Genomic DNA, 15390 nt, shown 5'->3' with positions numbered 1-15390 from the left:
TATGTCAGCAAGCAATGCAAGTATTTGTTTAGCAGCCTGTTTTGGTCAATGGCTTGTTAAAGCAATATGAAAACCTATGTAACTATATTACGCCAATAATTGATATAAACATATTAAGGATGAATCACAGTCATACCTTGTATTTTTTCTCTGTCTCCTTTAAGGCCTTTCTCTTTTTACAGTAGCTGCATGTTGGTTCTAGGCTGTGTGCCAGTTGTATCAATTAAACAGTAACTAATTCAAGTACATTTGCAATCTGTGTTTGAAATGCCAGCCCATACTGTAGTTACCAATTAAGCATGAGGCAGATTAATGGATGCATTGTTCTCTTGGGCTAACTCCGCCACATTGTCATTAAGCAGTGAGCCCTAGTGATCCAAAGACTTCCATTCAAAGGGAAAGGGAAACACATGCTTACAAAAAAAAAAAAAAAAAAAAAAAAAAAAAAAGTTGGGTGTTTTATATCAAGCAGAATTCTTTAACAGGAAAGGTGGCAGATAACCTTTTGAAGAGAGAAGAAATTATGGCTGTTTAGTGTTTTCTCAATCCCTTTATTTTGCATAATCTATCAATGGAAAAAATATAAAGGTGCAAAATGGGAAGGAAAATAATAGAAACAGATCAGACAGACAAATGGCTTCTGTAAGTTCACAGTTCTTAAAACAGATGTTCTTTTCAGCTGGCTAGAGTATATCATTATCTCCAGGAACCCTGAAGAGAAAGTACAAAGATCCACTAGGGATCGTGGAAATGCAGCGTATTTACTGTGCAAAATACTTGGCTTTGTAACCCCCAACCCACCATTGCTCATTCAAGGAGACAAATATTTGGGTCAGTGATCTGACCCATTCTAGATTTACAGCCTTATGATATTTAGAACCAAGTGTAACCGTTGCAAAATTAAGCTGTTTGGAGCACTCACTAAGCATGTAGCGATTGTTGTAGTTTGTATTAGAACAAATGGAAAAATGTCGAGAATTTTAAAAGAAGCAATTCATTTGGGTCTCCAGGAAGTGTGAGCTCCTGTAAAAATGTGTCTTCCTTCCTTCCTTCCTTCCTTCCTTCCTTCCTTCCTTCCTTCCTTCCTTCCTTCCTTCCCTCCTTCCTTCCCTCCTTCTTTCCCTCCTTCCTTCCCTCCTTCCTTCCTTCCCTCCTCCCTCCCTCTTCCTTCCTTCCTTTCTTTCTTTCTTTCTTTCTTTCTTTCTTTCTTTCTTTCTTTCTTTCTTTCTTTCTTTCTTTCTTTCTTTCAATTTTCTGGCTGTTGCATTTGGCCACAAATTTAATACCTAAAAAGATACTTAGTGGGGTGCCTGGGTGGCTCAGTGGGTTAAACATACAACTTAGGCTCAGGTCACGATCTCACAGTTCGTGGCTTCGAGCCCCACATCAGGCTCTGTGCTGACAGCTCGGAGCCTGAAGCCTGCTTCGGATGCTGTGTCTCCCTCTCTCTCTGCCCCTTCCCCACTCATGCTCTCTCTCTCTCTCAAAAATAAATAAACATTTAAATAAATTTTAAAAAAGGATATTTAGCTCTTTCTTATTAAAGAAAGAAAATACTCCCTATATTTTTGTTATGTGCCGTTTTCCAGTGGGCGTGATGTGATGAACCAAATGCTGGTCAACCTTCCACGTTTCCCCAGATCTTTAAAGATCACGCACCTAATTCTATCAGTTGGAGAGGTAATATTTAAATTTGACTTAAAGCGCACTACTGCTTTTTAAATCCATCCACTCAACAGCCCTCCTGCATTTCAGAGTTTCCCACCTTGTCCCTGCGACCGCTGCTCTGCCAGACCACAGGGACACCCCAACCGGCACATCCACAGGGCTGGCTCCCAACATTCCGGAACGTTCCTCCCAACCCCACTTTTTTGCCTTTTCCCCTCTCTCTGGGCAACTGGCTCCTGTGCGCTCTGTGTTCAGGACCCAGGAAGACACTGGCCAGTCCTCCCGGTGGGCAGGCGGGAAGGAGAAGAGAGAAGAATCCGTGAAATCCGTGAGGAAGGTTGTCGCTGTGTGATTCATCTTCATACATGGGCACAATGTCTCTGAGTTCAGAAGGGGTGTGTGTGTGTGTGTGTGTGTGTGTGTCTGGTATGTCTTTGTGTCTATTTCTTCAGGGTAGACATGGGATGTAAGCCCGTGTTGTTACAGCTGTCTTAAATGCACTTGGATCATGATAGAGACTTTCCAGTTTGGTTGTCACATCTACTTTCAGTGCACTTGAGAGGAATTTAGGAGAACCGGCCTATGTGGATTTGCTGCTAACAAAGTGTGGAAAGGCTTTCACTTTCTGGTCCCCTCTCGGCCTCCCTCTTCTGGCTCTTCTGTCCCCACCCCCCTCACACCTTCCCCATCCTCTCCCCCCCTCCCCCTCCCCCCATTATTGGCTCATTGGTAAAGGAACAGAAATGTTGAAATCGATATGAGAATAAATTGCCACATGGTCTTTATTGTGGAGGCAAGGTTTCTACAGAAAATCCTTGTAATCAGAAAAGAGGGAAGGCGAGATTAAGCTGATTAAGCAGGGAAAGTCAGAAAAGGACAACTTGAAAGATGAGCTCTCCAACGCCAGAAAAGCATAATCCTCCATGCATGCTAAGTAGAGCTGTCCTCCTTGCTATCAGCCCCTTCATCGGGTGACCTTCTGTTGCATTAGCACACAGCTACTTGATCCAAGGCAAATACTGGAAATTGAAAAGCCAGAATGCCAGCGATTACAGCAGGTATCAATATTATTGTAATGATGCTTCGTTATCATTAAGGAACTTAATTACTCAGGGAGAGTGAGAAGGCCAGAAAGTGAAGCACCCAGCCAGAGCTATAGTCAGCATCTAGATCAGGGCTGATAATTGAGAACCGTCTCAAGTTTAGATTCAAAAATCATCAAAAAGTGACAGAGAGGAGACGGGCTTGAAGAAGACGGCCGTGGACACAGTAGGCTCCCAAAGCGATTGGTTGGCCATTACAATCCCAGACAGGGTTTATTTTAGCTTTTGGAATGCCAATCACAGTATCTGCTGCAGAGTAGGTCCTCTTTAATATAGAATAAAAGAATAAATGAATAAACAAAACAAATAAGCCAATTGAACTTAATCCGGTGCTAAAAATCATTAATTTCGTTAAAAATTAAGATGCAATAGTATCAAGTTTCGAGTACTGATCTTCACCAGTTCAACTTTTTAAGGCAAAGCTGATCTTAGACCCTAACCCCCCTCTCTCTCCCTCTCCGTCCCTCTCTCTCTCTCTTTCTCTCTGTCTCATAGATTTTAGGACATCTTAATGTCTATTTCTTCAGCAGATGCATTTGAAATAATTAGAATTAACCATTTAAAAAGATTGGAGCAAGGGCACCTGGGTGGCTCAGTGGATTCAGTGTCTGACTCTTGATTTCAACTCAGGTCATGATCTTAGGGTTGTGGGATCAAGTCCTGCCTAGGGCTCAGAGCTGGGTGTGAAGCCTGCTTAAGATAATCTCTCTCTCTCCACCCCTACCCTGCTTGTTCTCTTTCTTTAAAACAAATAAAAAATAAAAAAAGACCAGAGCAAAGGAAAGACCAGCCTTTTGTTAACTGCCTTCCAAACCCAGTCTCATTCTTCCCCCCACCCCCTTCTCTTTTTCTGTTTGTAGTTCCTTGTCTGGTGCTGTGACATTATGATTCTGCAATGTAGAATTCAAGCTGGGCACATGTTTTCTTTGAACTCTGACCCCTAAACAGAAATGTGGAGCATTTCCAAACACTCTAGCCCCGCGATTGTGCTGAGCCAAGCCAGAATTAGCCCCAATTATTGACCTACAAATAGAACTGACCCGGCCCAACCTACCTCCCTCAGAGTGCCGCAGAAAATTCATATTTCCAAATTTATTAAATCAAATTTATTTATTTTTGTGTAGGCATAAAGCCAAAGTAAATTTCAAGCTGCTTTTGAATGAACTTTTACAATCAGACATACCATCAGCAAACTTTTCCTATTGAACTTACTGTTAAGCTAGTTATTTCTTTGGCCCATTGGAAAGGAAAGGGAAGGGAAGGGAAGGGAAGGGAAGGGAAGGGAAGGGAAGGGAAGGGAGTTAAAGGAAGAAGGAAAGAAAGAAAGAAAGAAAGAAAGAAAGAAAGAAAGAAAGAAAGAGGGAGGGAGGAAAGGAAGGAGAAAAGGAAAGCAAGGAGGGAGGGAAGGAGGGAGGAAGAGAGAGAGCTATAGAGGGAAAATGTGTTTGGAAAAGGGAAGGTATAAAAGTGAAAGGGAAAACAGAGTGTTTTGAAGGCTCTATAAACCCTTGCAGATTAATTAAGAGGTCAGTCACATTCCAGGGACAGGGGTTGTGTTCATTCCTTGCCCCTCACTCATATTTACAGTTTGGTGACTCTCTGGCCTAGGGATAAGAAAGTACAGAGTGATCTAAGGCATGCTGGGATGTCCATGATTGTCTTTCATGGAAAAACAGATAAATAATCCTAATTAAAATCTGTTTCTTTGGCTAGGTCATGGGAAAGTCAGAAAGCTACTTTTCATGCTACCCAGGATGAATACTTTCAGAACCCACAGCCCGAATCAGATTGTAGAATTTCCCACAAAATTCTTTTTCTAGCAGTTTGCCATTCAGGCCACAGGTGCTGAGACATCTTGCTGCCTTGGAGTTGAGGCTAACTACCTTGGGCCTCAAGGAGAAGAGCAAAATCGTGCTTTGGACCAAGTTGTGCTTTCTTAAATCTTCATTTCCCGCCCCCAAGAGGAACCTATTCTAATATGCATTGACTGTAGGTATGTTTCTTCCCAACAAGGGAAAGCCCCACCTTCTAGAGACCCTAGACCCAAAAGATAATCTCATTGGCTGAAATACATTTTAAAAATCCCCGACACCAGTATTACTCTGTTGTTTTTGTTAGATCCGCATGGCACATCAGAGTCTTGGTTGCATGTTAGACTCACCTGAGAATATGTTGATAAATATCACCCACATCACAATATCCTGATTCAGTTGATTTGGAATGAGGCCCTAGTTTACTTTGATTATTATAAATCCTAGGGTGATGCTGTTAGTTGGTTCACGCTTCCCGATTCTTCCACATTGCTAACCAGGTCTCGCAGTTTCTGGTTTTGATAGCATCATGTTGAGAGAAGCAATGTTTCTCCTTGCATTTGCTAACCCTAAAAGTTCCAGCCCTGGCTGCCTATTAAAGTGCCCTGATGGGATTTTAAGAGATAGGGTTGCTTGGGCCCACTCCAAAACATTTAGTTGGTTTGGAATGGAACTTAGGAATCAGTTTTTTTTTTTTAAGTATATTTATTATTTTGAAAGAGAGAGAGAGCACAAGTGGGGGAAGATCAGAGACAGAGGCAAAGAGAGAGAATCCCAAGCACTGTCAGTGCAGAGCCCAGTGTGGGGCTTGAACCCACGAACCGTGAGATCATGACCTGAGCCAAAGTCAGACACTGAACCTATTGAGCCATCCACGTGCCCCCAGTTTTTTTTTTGTTTTGCAGGTGACATCTTCAAGGGTCATAAACATAAACTGTTAAATGATTTGAAAGCACAGTTACCCTGAGGCTTTGCCAATTCTGTTGGCTGGCTGGTTGGTTGGTTGGTTTTCATTTTGCTTCAACAGCAGAAGGCATGAGAGGCAATGCTTGGTCCTATACAAGATGGGAATGGAACTGAAAGTTTCACATGAAGCTGGGATTTCTTGAAAGGCCACACTTTCTATGACCTGGTGAGACAGAAAAATCTACCAACTGTCAAAGGAAGCTTGGCCGTCTGAACTTGTTCAACATTGGTCCAGTCTCCTGCACGTATGTTTACCTATATGGCAAAGGTTATGGGCAAAAGTAAAGGTGACTTTTATTTTTCCTTATCCACACTACCCTTGACGGTTTCAGTATTGACCTTGTACTAGTATCACAAAGTGAGCTGGAAATTACTTTTCTTCTTGACTGGAAGCATTTACGCATGATCGGAATTATTATTTTTTATTTCTTGTGTGCTTAACAAATGAGCGTGCAAAACAGTTGCTTCCTAGGTTATTTCTTGCTGGGGAGGTGCATTTTAATCCCTTGATTCTATTTAATGTTCCAGGACTATTCAAATTAACCATTGCTTCCTGAAGACACATCGGTAAGTAATATTTTTTAGGAACAAGGAGTCACTTGCTGAATCAAAAGTTGCACTGACTTTTGTTGGTCCCAGAATCAAGCTACTTTTACCATGATCCGCACCAGCAAAATGCCTTTCAAGACCTCTGAGGCCAGGGATCAGCCTCTTGGTCCTCCAGCTGCTGTAGAAGACTCTTGCCTTTGTAGGTGTTCACCAGCCCAAGTGGCAAGCATACTAGGTGTGGGGCTCTGTAATGATATGCTGGCTCCACGTTTCGAGTCTCATAGGTGCAGATCACCTCCCAGATCCTTGCTACAGGGGGAAAAAAATACAGTTTTTATCTTTCTTGCCTTTGGACTTAATGAGAGTTCAGCAAGACTACTGGACATGATCAACATACAAAGGTCAATTGTGATTCTAACATAGCAAATGAGAATTAGGAAATGTAATTTTCCAAAAGTGATAGTATGCACAATGGCATTAAAAAACATAAGGTAACTGGGAATTAATCCTATAAAATGCATGCATAACCTTTTTGGAATAGAGGATAGAGTTTTGTTGAAATAAAATAAAAAATGTCAAAATACATGGAGTAATATGCCAGGTTCGTTAATATAGTAAGTGTTAATATCCTAAATATATCGATGTATCCCATATTGAGCTATAAATTTGATAAAATTTCCTACAATAGCTCAGAACTATTTTGTAAGGAATTTGACAAAGGTGCCCTAAAATTTATATGGATAATCAAAGGTTTGAGGATACTCACCACGATGTTGAAGGAGAGCTGGATGGAGAAGCTTGACCTTCCGGATGCCAAAATACATTATAAAACTATTGTGAGACCGGCATAATTGCTTTAAGGAAAGACAAATATACTAATGGAACAGAGATCACAGGTATAAATACATACACCTTGCAACTTGATTTGTAGCAAAATTGACCTTCAAGATTAGTGGGGAAAGGATGAGAAATAAAATAAGTAGCAATGGAACAACTGGTTATTAATACGAGGGGAAAGCTCCCAAATTAGTATCACATCTGGGGCGCCTGGGTGGCTCAGTTGGTTGAACATCTGACTCTTGATTTCAGCTCAGGTCATGATCTCACAGTTCATGAGACTGAGCCCCACATCAGACTCTCTGCTGTCAGGGCAGAGCCTGCTTGGGGCTCTCTCTCACCTCCTCCCCTACTTGTTGGATCTCTATCTCTGTCTCTCTCTCTCTCTCTCAAATTAAATAAACATTAAAAAAAAGTTAGAATCACATCTTATTCCTGAACAAAACTCAATTCCAGTTTGCTTAGAGACCTTGAAATCTGAAAACAAATTCTGAAATTTTCAAAGACCACATAAGACAATATTTTTATTACTTCAAGATGTGAGAGCATTTGTTAACAAGATACAAAGGGCACAAACCATGTTGAAAACACACATGTGATAACATCAAACCTAAAACCTTCTTCACATCCAAATATCCATAAATAAAGAAGGATTTTAAGGACACGTGGGTGGCTCAGTCGGTTAAGTGTCCAACTTTGGCTCAGGTCATGATCTCAAGGTTCATGGGTTTGAGTCCCACGTCGGGCTCTGTGCTGACAGCTCAGAGCCTGGAGCCTGCTTCAGTTTCTGTGTCTCCCTCTCTCTCTGCCCCTCCCTCCCTCACGCTCTCTCTCTCTCTCTCTCAAAAATAAATACACATTAAAACTTTTTTTTAAAGAAAGAAAATAAAAGAAGGATTTTAAGCTGGGGCAAGATACATGTAGCAAAAATGACTTAAAAAGGTTACTTCTAGATATATTTGAACAAAATCTACAAAGGAATAAGAAAAAGATAAGCAAAATAGGCCAGAGGAAAAGAACCCAAACAAGTAAATGGTATTTCACATACACAATGGAATGGGCAGCACATACTTGAAACACGTAGCTCACTATGGGTAGGTAAAGTCATATAAAACCCATGAGATAACATTTCACATTCATTAAAGCAAAAAAAGAAAAAAATAACATGCCTAATATTATTAGGTGTGGGCAAAGATGTGGAAATCCAGAACTTTTCTAACACTGATGTGTGGCTATCAGTGCAACTATCTTGGAAAACAAACTGGAGACTTCTTAAAAAATTGAACATGGTCATACTTTTCACCCAGTAATGACACTCCTCAGTGAATCCCGTAGGGAAACTCTCCCATGTGCATACAAGGAGGCATGCGCAGAAACGTGCTTAGCAGCGTTCTTCGTAATGTACAAATTTGAGAAGAACTGAAATCCTTGCCAACAGAAAAGTAAATATGGCACATTCATATACTGTAAAGTTATACCGCAGTACGTCCCAAATTTTTCACTTCAAGACACACATAAAAAATGCATTTGTGTGGCACGTTGCTAAAACCTAGAAGGGATTTAGGGGCTTTATATGCGGGACGATCATATATTCCAAGTGGTCTCCGACAACGTTCGTTTGCCCAGGACTCTTTCCCAGTTCAGCCTATCGTGCCGGCGTAAGTACTAACAGTGACTGTTGCACTTTCCAAATCTTCTAGTTTGAACAAAAGATCGTAAGGTCACCCTTGGTCTTTGGGGCTTGGTGAGGTGAATTCCATTGCAGTTTTATTTTATCTTATAAATGCGATAAAGATAAAATACAAATATTATGGAAGCTATTACATGTTGGAATGTTAAAAGGCAAACTCAGGCAGACTAAAAATTTTAAGAGTTTGAGCAAAAATCAATTCTAATCGGTCAAGGCCAAACAGGAAATAGATAGGGGTTCTTGGCCCTCAGGAGTTGGGAGAAAGCCTTTTTTAGAGAGGACACAGAAGCCAAGCAAGGAGATTATTTGATTGGCTATAGGTGAAGCTGTTGCATTTTTTGGGAAAGCCTAGTGGGCTGTTTGTGATAGGTTGTCCTTAGGTTTTGATTTGTTTGAAGCATTTAAAGGCTTAGGTTTTGGGGGGCCTGGGTGGCTCAGTCTGTTGAGCATCTAACTTTGGCTCAGGTCACGATCTTATGGTCATGATCTCCTGGTCTGTGAGTTCGAGCTCTGCGTAGGGCTCTGTGCTGACAGCTCAGAGCCTGGAGCCTGCTTCCGATTCTGTCTGTCTGTCTCTCTCTCTCTGTCTGCCCCTCCCCTGCTCATGCTCTCCCTCTCAAAAATAAAAAAAAAAAACAACGTTGAAAAAAGTTAAAGGTTTAGGTTTTGTTTTGCTTACATGAGCTGCTAAGGAATTAGAACCCCCTTGGTCTAATGGCCTCATTGTTTAATTAATGTAACAGAATACAGGTAAAAAAAAAAAATATATATATATATATATATTTAATTTTCAATGAAAAACTGGAAAATGTTCCTACCATTAGAGGATTTTTTTTAAAGGTGAAATTGTGACTCTCATAAAACTATAAAATGAATATGTGTCGAAGACTTTATCTATATATTAATTAATGCGGGAACCAGTACAATGTTAAAAGAAGTTCGAAGTAGATTCCAAAGGACAGAATCACACATAGGTGATCAGGATGCTGAACTGAATTCACTAAAGATGCACCCAGATCAAGAGGCAAAGGACAATGACATGTAATATTTGAAATAATCTCTTCCATGTGGCAAGAAATCTGTTATATCTCCAACAAACAAAGCTTTTTCACATCTGTATGAACAGAACCATTTGCATGCCCTTTTACCAGAAAGGTCTTCGTCAACTGTCAGTGCTCTACACATAACTTTTATCTCCACAAACTTGCCAAATGGGTGAAAAACACAGACTTCTACAGAATCAGACAACCCAAAAGTGTCTTCTAGAGAACACCAGGCATCCAGAAACCATCTTCAAAGGGCATCCGGAAACCTTTCTACTCCGTTGTTTTACCTAGAGCTAACGTAATCTAGAGTATATTAATTTATTAGACTCACCATTTTGATAACACACATGTTTACATGTGGAAACATTCAGTGAAACAATGGTGGCTCTCAGGGCTCCCGAAGTATTTTGAAACAAAGCCTTTGTATCTTCTTGTCTTTTCAGCTGCACCGTCAATACCAAATAAACACGGTGTTTGTTTAATACCTTGTTTCAAAGTATTCATTTATTACTTTCAATATTTCACACTCCGTAGTTTGTTTTGGCATGTCTTTGTGGAACTAATAATGTTCTAGAAAGCATTTCTCTTGAGGACTTCTAATTAGTGCTCTTAACTGAGCACTCTTAGTAATGTCTGCAGATTCGTCCCTCTGCAGCACACCCACTTTGCTTTTATAATTTTCTAGATCAGGGTTGTGCCAAGCATGTTGACAACGAATCTACTAACAGTCATTCAGTAGTGGTCCTTTCCCATGTCCTACGCTTCCTTGGTCCATTACGTGGTATTGATCATTTCTGTACAGGTTGGTTAAAGGAGTGATTTTAACATCGGGTGAGGCATTTTGTGATCTTTAACTCTTAATTAAACTATCTTAAAACTAGTTCCTCGTGAATAGAGCCTTTCGCTAATGTGGAACATGAAGACATCTGTAAAAGTCTCATCGTTTTGTGTGGATAAGAGGAGTGTTTTCTAGTACAATGCTAATGTCGTTAATTGTTTTCATTGCTTCATTTCATAATTTTTCCATATAAATAAGACATTTAGGCTTAAGAAGAAAAGAATGGATGGGACACAGGACTCCAAATATGAGTGTCTGACTTACCTGTTCTTTTTAGGTGGGCTTGCCTTGTGAATCCGAGTCTTTACAAATTTAACAAGAAAGTTACTCACTGTGCTGTAAAGAAAATAAATCTAATAAATCCACTTAAATGTAGAGTAAAGGGAGCCTAGGGTTTTGCAAATTCAGGAAATTTACATTTCATAATATTTATTTTATGCCATCTATATTTCCAAGACTAAAAATAAATTTCATTAATAAAAAAGATGTGGTAAATAAAAAAATCATATCAAAATTAAAGAAAATAAAATTATTTTTGGAAATTTCTTTGAAAGTTTGAGTTCTGAATCTGCATGCTCATAATCACTTCCATCCAATCATTGTAAATAAATGTGTGCAACTGTTACTGACTTTGAGAAATACGTGTGTTTTCTTTCTAGCACCAAATTTCACAATTATTAAGATTCTCTACCAGGAATCAGGGTGATTCATTGTTAGCATCAAAAGTCATAAATAAATAAAAGAATATATAATGCTTCTGGTGCATTCTTCTTTTTCCTTCTTATGGAACTCTGATGAGTGTTCATAGTGTTTTTACAGTGTCTTAGTCTATTTGGGCAGCTGTCACAAAATACCGTAGCCTGGGTGGCTCATAAACAACAGAAATTTATCTCTCATGTTTCTTGAGGCTGGAAATCCCAGGTCCCGGTGCCAGCAAATTTGGGTTCTAATGAGAGCCCTCTTCTGGGTAGTGTGTGCAGTTTTTTTTTGTATCCTCATGTGGCAGAGGGCAGAAGGGACACAAATTCTCTCTTTATACTTACAAAGACACCCATCCCATCAATGAGAACTCCACCCTCATGACCGCATTTTTTAAAAAATAATGTTAATGTTTATTATTTAGAGACAGAGAGACAGAGACAGAGAGACAGAGCACAAGCAGTGGAGGGGCAGAGAGAGAGAGGGAGACACAAAATCTGAAGCAGGCTCCAGGCTCTGAGCCGTCAGCACAGAGCCCCACAGGGGACTCGAACCCACAAAACTGTGAGACCATGACCTGAGCCGAAAAGTCAGAAGCTCAACTCACTGGGCCACCCAGGAGTCCCTCTCGTGACCTCATTTAATCGTAATCCCCTCCCAAAAGGCATACCTGTTCACGGTGGGGGGCTGGGTGTCCACATATGAATTATGGGGGAACACAAACATTCAATCTATAACATGTCAATTCCCCAAGGTTACTAATTTTACAATTTTATTTTTTAATTCAAATAATTTTCTTTTCCATTTCCAGAAGTTTATCATTAAATATGTTTGATCCTTTTATAGTCTCTTACTTTACTTATATTTTCAGTCTCTTGTTTTTTTAAAAATATTAAATATAGTCATTTTGTTCTGTGTCTGATAATTCCATTATCTTAATTTTCTTTCTTTTTTTTTTTTTTGCGTTTGACTCTGATGTCTGTTTTTGCTGATTCTCTTTTAGGGTGGCTTGTTTTGTGTGGTATGTTTGCTTTAGTTTTTGCTTCTTTTTCCTTTTTTATGACCAAATTTTTTGGGCTTTTAATAGTGTAATTTCTTTGAGGTCTGTGTGGAAGTGAGTTCCTCCAAAATGGTTTGTATTTTTGGCAGACATCTTGGGAATCCTAGTGGCTCGGAATCACTTTATACTAAATTCTCAGCTTGAGGGTTTCATTCAGATTACCCAAGTATTAAGAATTCAGGCTGCAAACTCCCATGAGGGCTAGCTGTTTACAAATTCTCAGGGCAGATGTTTTCTTCCCCTTCGATTCTAAATGCCAACGTTCGAGGCAATTTCCCTGCAGCTCCTGGTGTGGAGGTCACTTTATTTCTAATGTATGTTTACACGAGGGATGCAGACTTCCGAAGCCCCGAGTTTGGGTGGGGAGATTCCTGTTAGACTCCTTACTTTGGGCAGGCCCTGTACCTCCTTTCCTTTCTCCCGAGCCACAGAAGCCATACACACCAAAAGGACCACATCAACACAGCTCCTTCCCCAAAGAGCCTAAAACAAAAGCTGGATTTAGGGTTCCACTTACGTCTTTGGGTTCTTGGTATCACAGGCTCACATGAATTTGGAGGCTTATCAAGTCTACAACCTGCAGGCAGGACAGCAGGCTGGAGACCAGTGGCAGAGTTTGAGCCAATGGCTTTCTGCTGGTAGAACTTCCTCTTCTGGGGAGGTCAGTCTTTTTCTGTTAAGGCCTTCAACCGATTGGATGAGGCCCAACTGCATTATGGAGTGCAATCTATTTACTCAGAGTCTACTGACTTATGTGTTCATCTTGTCGAAAGAGATGTCTTCACAGAAATACCTAGCATAGTGTTTCACTATCTGGAAACCATGGCCTCATCAAGTTGACACAGAAAATTAACCATCACGCTTGCTTTTCGGGTTTGTTTCGTTGTTTGCTTGGGCATCCATTATTGGCCTTCCTGTTTCTCGTCACATTAAGAAACTATTTTTGAAAGAATAAGTCGCCCAGCACTGATCTGATGGGGTACAATTTGTACACAATAAACAGCACAGAATTAAAAGGCTCCCTTCGCTTAGTTTTAACAAGTCTACACACCCATGCAACCTTCACACAAAACGAGATAGAAAATATTTCCAATAGAGAAAGTCCTCATTTGCACTCGTTCAGTCAAATCCAACCCACCACCCAAAGGCAAAACACTTCTGATTACTAGCCTCGTAGATTAATTTTGCCTGCTGTTGAATCGAAAGTAAACAAAATCAGAGTACCTTTTGTGTCTTTTGTTTTTGAGATTGAGTCATATTGTTTAGTGCATCAGTAGCTCATTGCTTTCCTGGTGTAGGGGGATTTCATTGTTTCATAAACCCTAAATTGTTTGTTCATTTTTTTTTATTGATGCCTATTTAGATTGTATCCAGAGTTTGCTACTGTGGAAAAATCTATAAATATTCTTGTAGAAGTATTTCTTGTGAATGCATGTTTCATTTGTCTCGGGTAATATTAAAATTTTTTTTTAACATTTATTTATCACTGAGAGACAGAAAGAGACAGAGCATGAGCTGGGGAAGGGCTGAGAGATGGGGAGACACAGAATCCGAAGCAGGCTCCAGGCTCTGAGATGTCAGCACAGAGCCCGACACGGGGCTCGAACTCACAAACAGTGAGATCGTGACCTGAGCCGAAGTCAGATGCTTAAATGACCGAGCACCCAGGCGCCCCTGTCTTGGGTAATATTTAAAGTGGAATTGTTGTTTAATAGGATAGACGTAAATTTAACTTTCTAATACACTGTCAATTATTCTCCAAGGCAGTTCTAGCACCACCCACAACCACGAGCAATATACCAAAGTTCCAGTTGCTTCGTATGCTCAACTTCTACAAAAGCTCCTTTTATTCCTTTATGCCATCAAAAAAGGTAAAATAATGGTAATAATAATGACACTTATAATGGCATAAGCATATCAATTACTTAGAAATAAATCCAACAAAAGATTTGCAAAATAATAACACTAAGAACTACAAAGTATTTTTAGAGAAATTACAGACATAAATAAATGAAAAGAAATACCGTGCTCATGGATTAGAAGTAATGTTGAGCTAGAGAGGGAGGGTTCACAATGACTCAAAAGACACAATTGTGAACTTTGGTTCCGGACTCCAAATTCAATGACATTATGTTGGTCGCTTGATATCAACCATGATGGAAATACTTTTGTTATAGAGATTAAGACATGCTATGAATTGATGCCCCATCCCATCCCAGAGAGTTCATTATTAAACATTTACCAGTATATTACTGATTGGAAGATTCAGGATTTTTAGGATAACTGTTCGCCACAAATTGTCTATAGATTTTGACATAATTTCAAATCAAGACCTATTAGGATTTTTCAAAGAAATTGCCAAGCTAATTCCTCATATAGATAGATAGATAGATAGATAGATATAGATATATATTTATAGGCTCAAAGGCTCTAAAATAGACAAAACAGGGGCACCTGGGTGGCTCAGTTGGTTGAGTACTGGATCTTTGATTTTGGTTCAGGTCTTGATCATGGGGTGGAGCCCCACAGAGGGCTTGGTGCTAAAGCATGGAGCCTGCTTGGGATTCTCTTTCTCTCCTTCTGCCCCTGTTCCCTGCTAGCTCTCTCTCTCTCTCTCTCTCTCTCTCTCTCTCTCTCAAATAAATAAATAGCCGAAACATTCTTGAAAAGGACAAATTTAGGGGAGCCTGGGTGGCTCAGTCGGTTGGGCGTCCGACTTCTGCTCAGGTCATGATCTCGCAGTCCGTGAGTTCAAGCCTCGCGTGGGGCTCTGGGCTGACAGCTCAGAGCCTGGAGCCTGTTTCAGATTCTGTCTCCCTCTCTCTCTGACCCTCCCCCGTTCATGCTCTGTCTCTCCCTGTCTCAAAAATAAACAAACATTAAAAATTTTTTTTTAAAAAATAAAAAAAGGACAAATTTATATATATATATATATTATATGTAATTGACATATATATCAAATATATATGAGACATAATTTACATATAACATGATATGAGTTTCAGCTGTACAGCATAATGATTTGATATATTCATATATTGCACAATGATTACCACAATGAGTCTAGTTAACATCTATTACTATATATAGTTAAAATTTTTTTTCTTATAAGAACTTTTAAGA

This window comes from Felis catus, chromosome B2, assembly GCF_018350175.1.
Source record: "Felis catus isolate Fca126 chromosome B2, F.catus_Fca126_mat1.0, whole genome shotgun sequence".
NCBI classification, from domain to species: domain Eukaryota; kingdom Metazoa; phylum Chordata; class Mammalia; order Carnivora; family Felidae; genus Felis; species Felis catus.
This window is presented reverse-complemented; position numbering follows the sequence as displayed.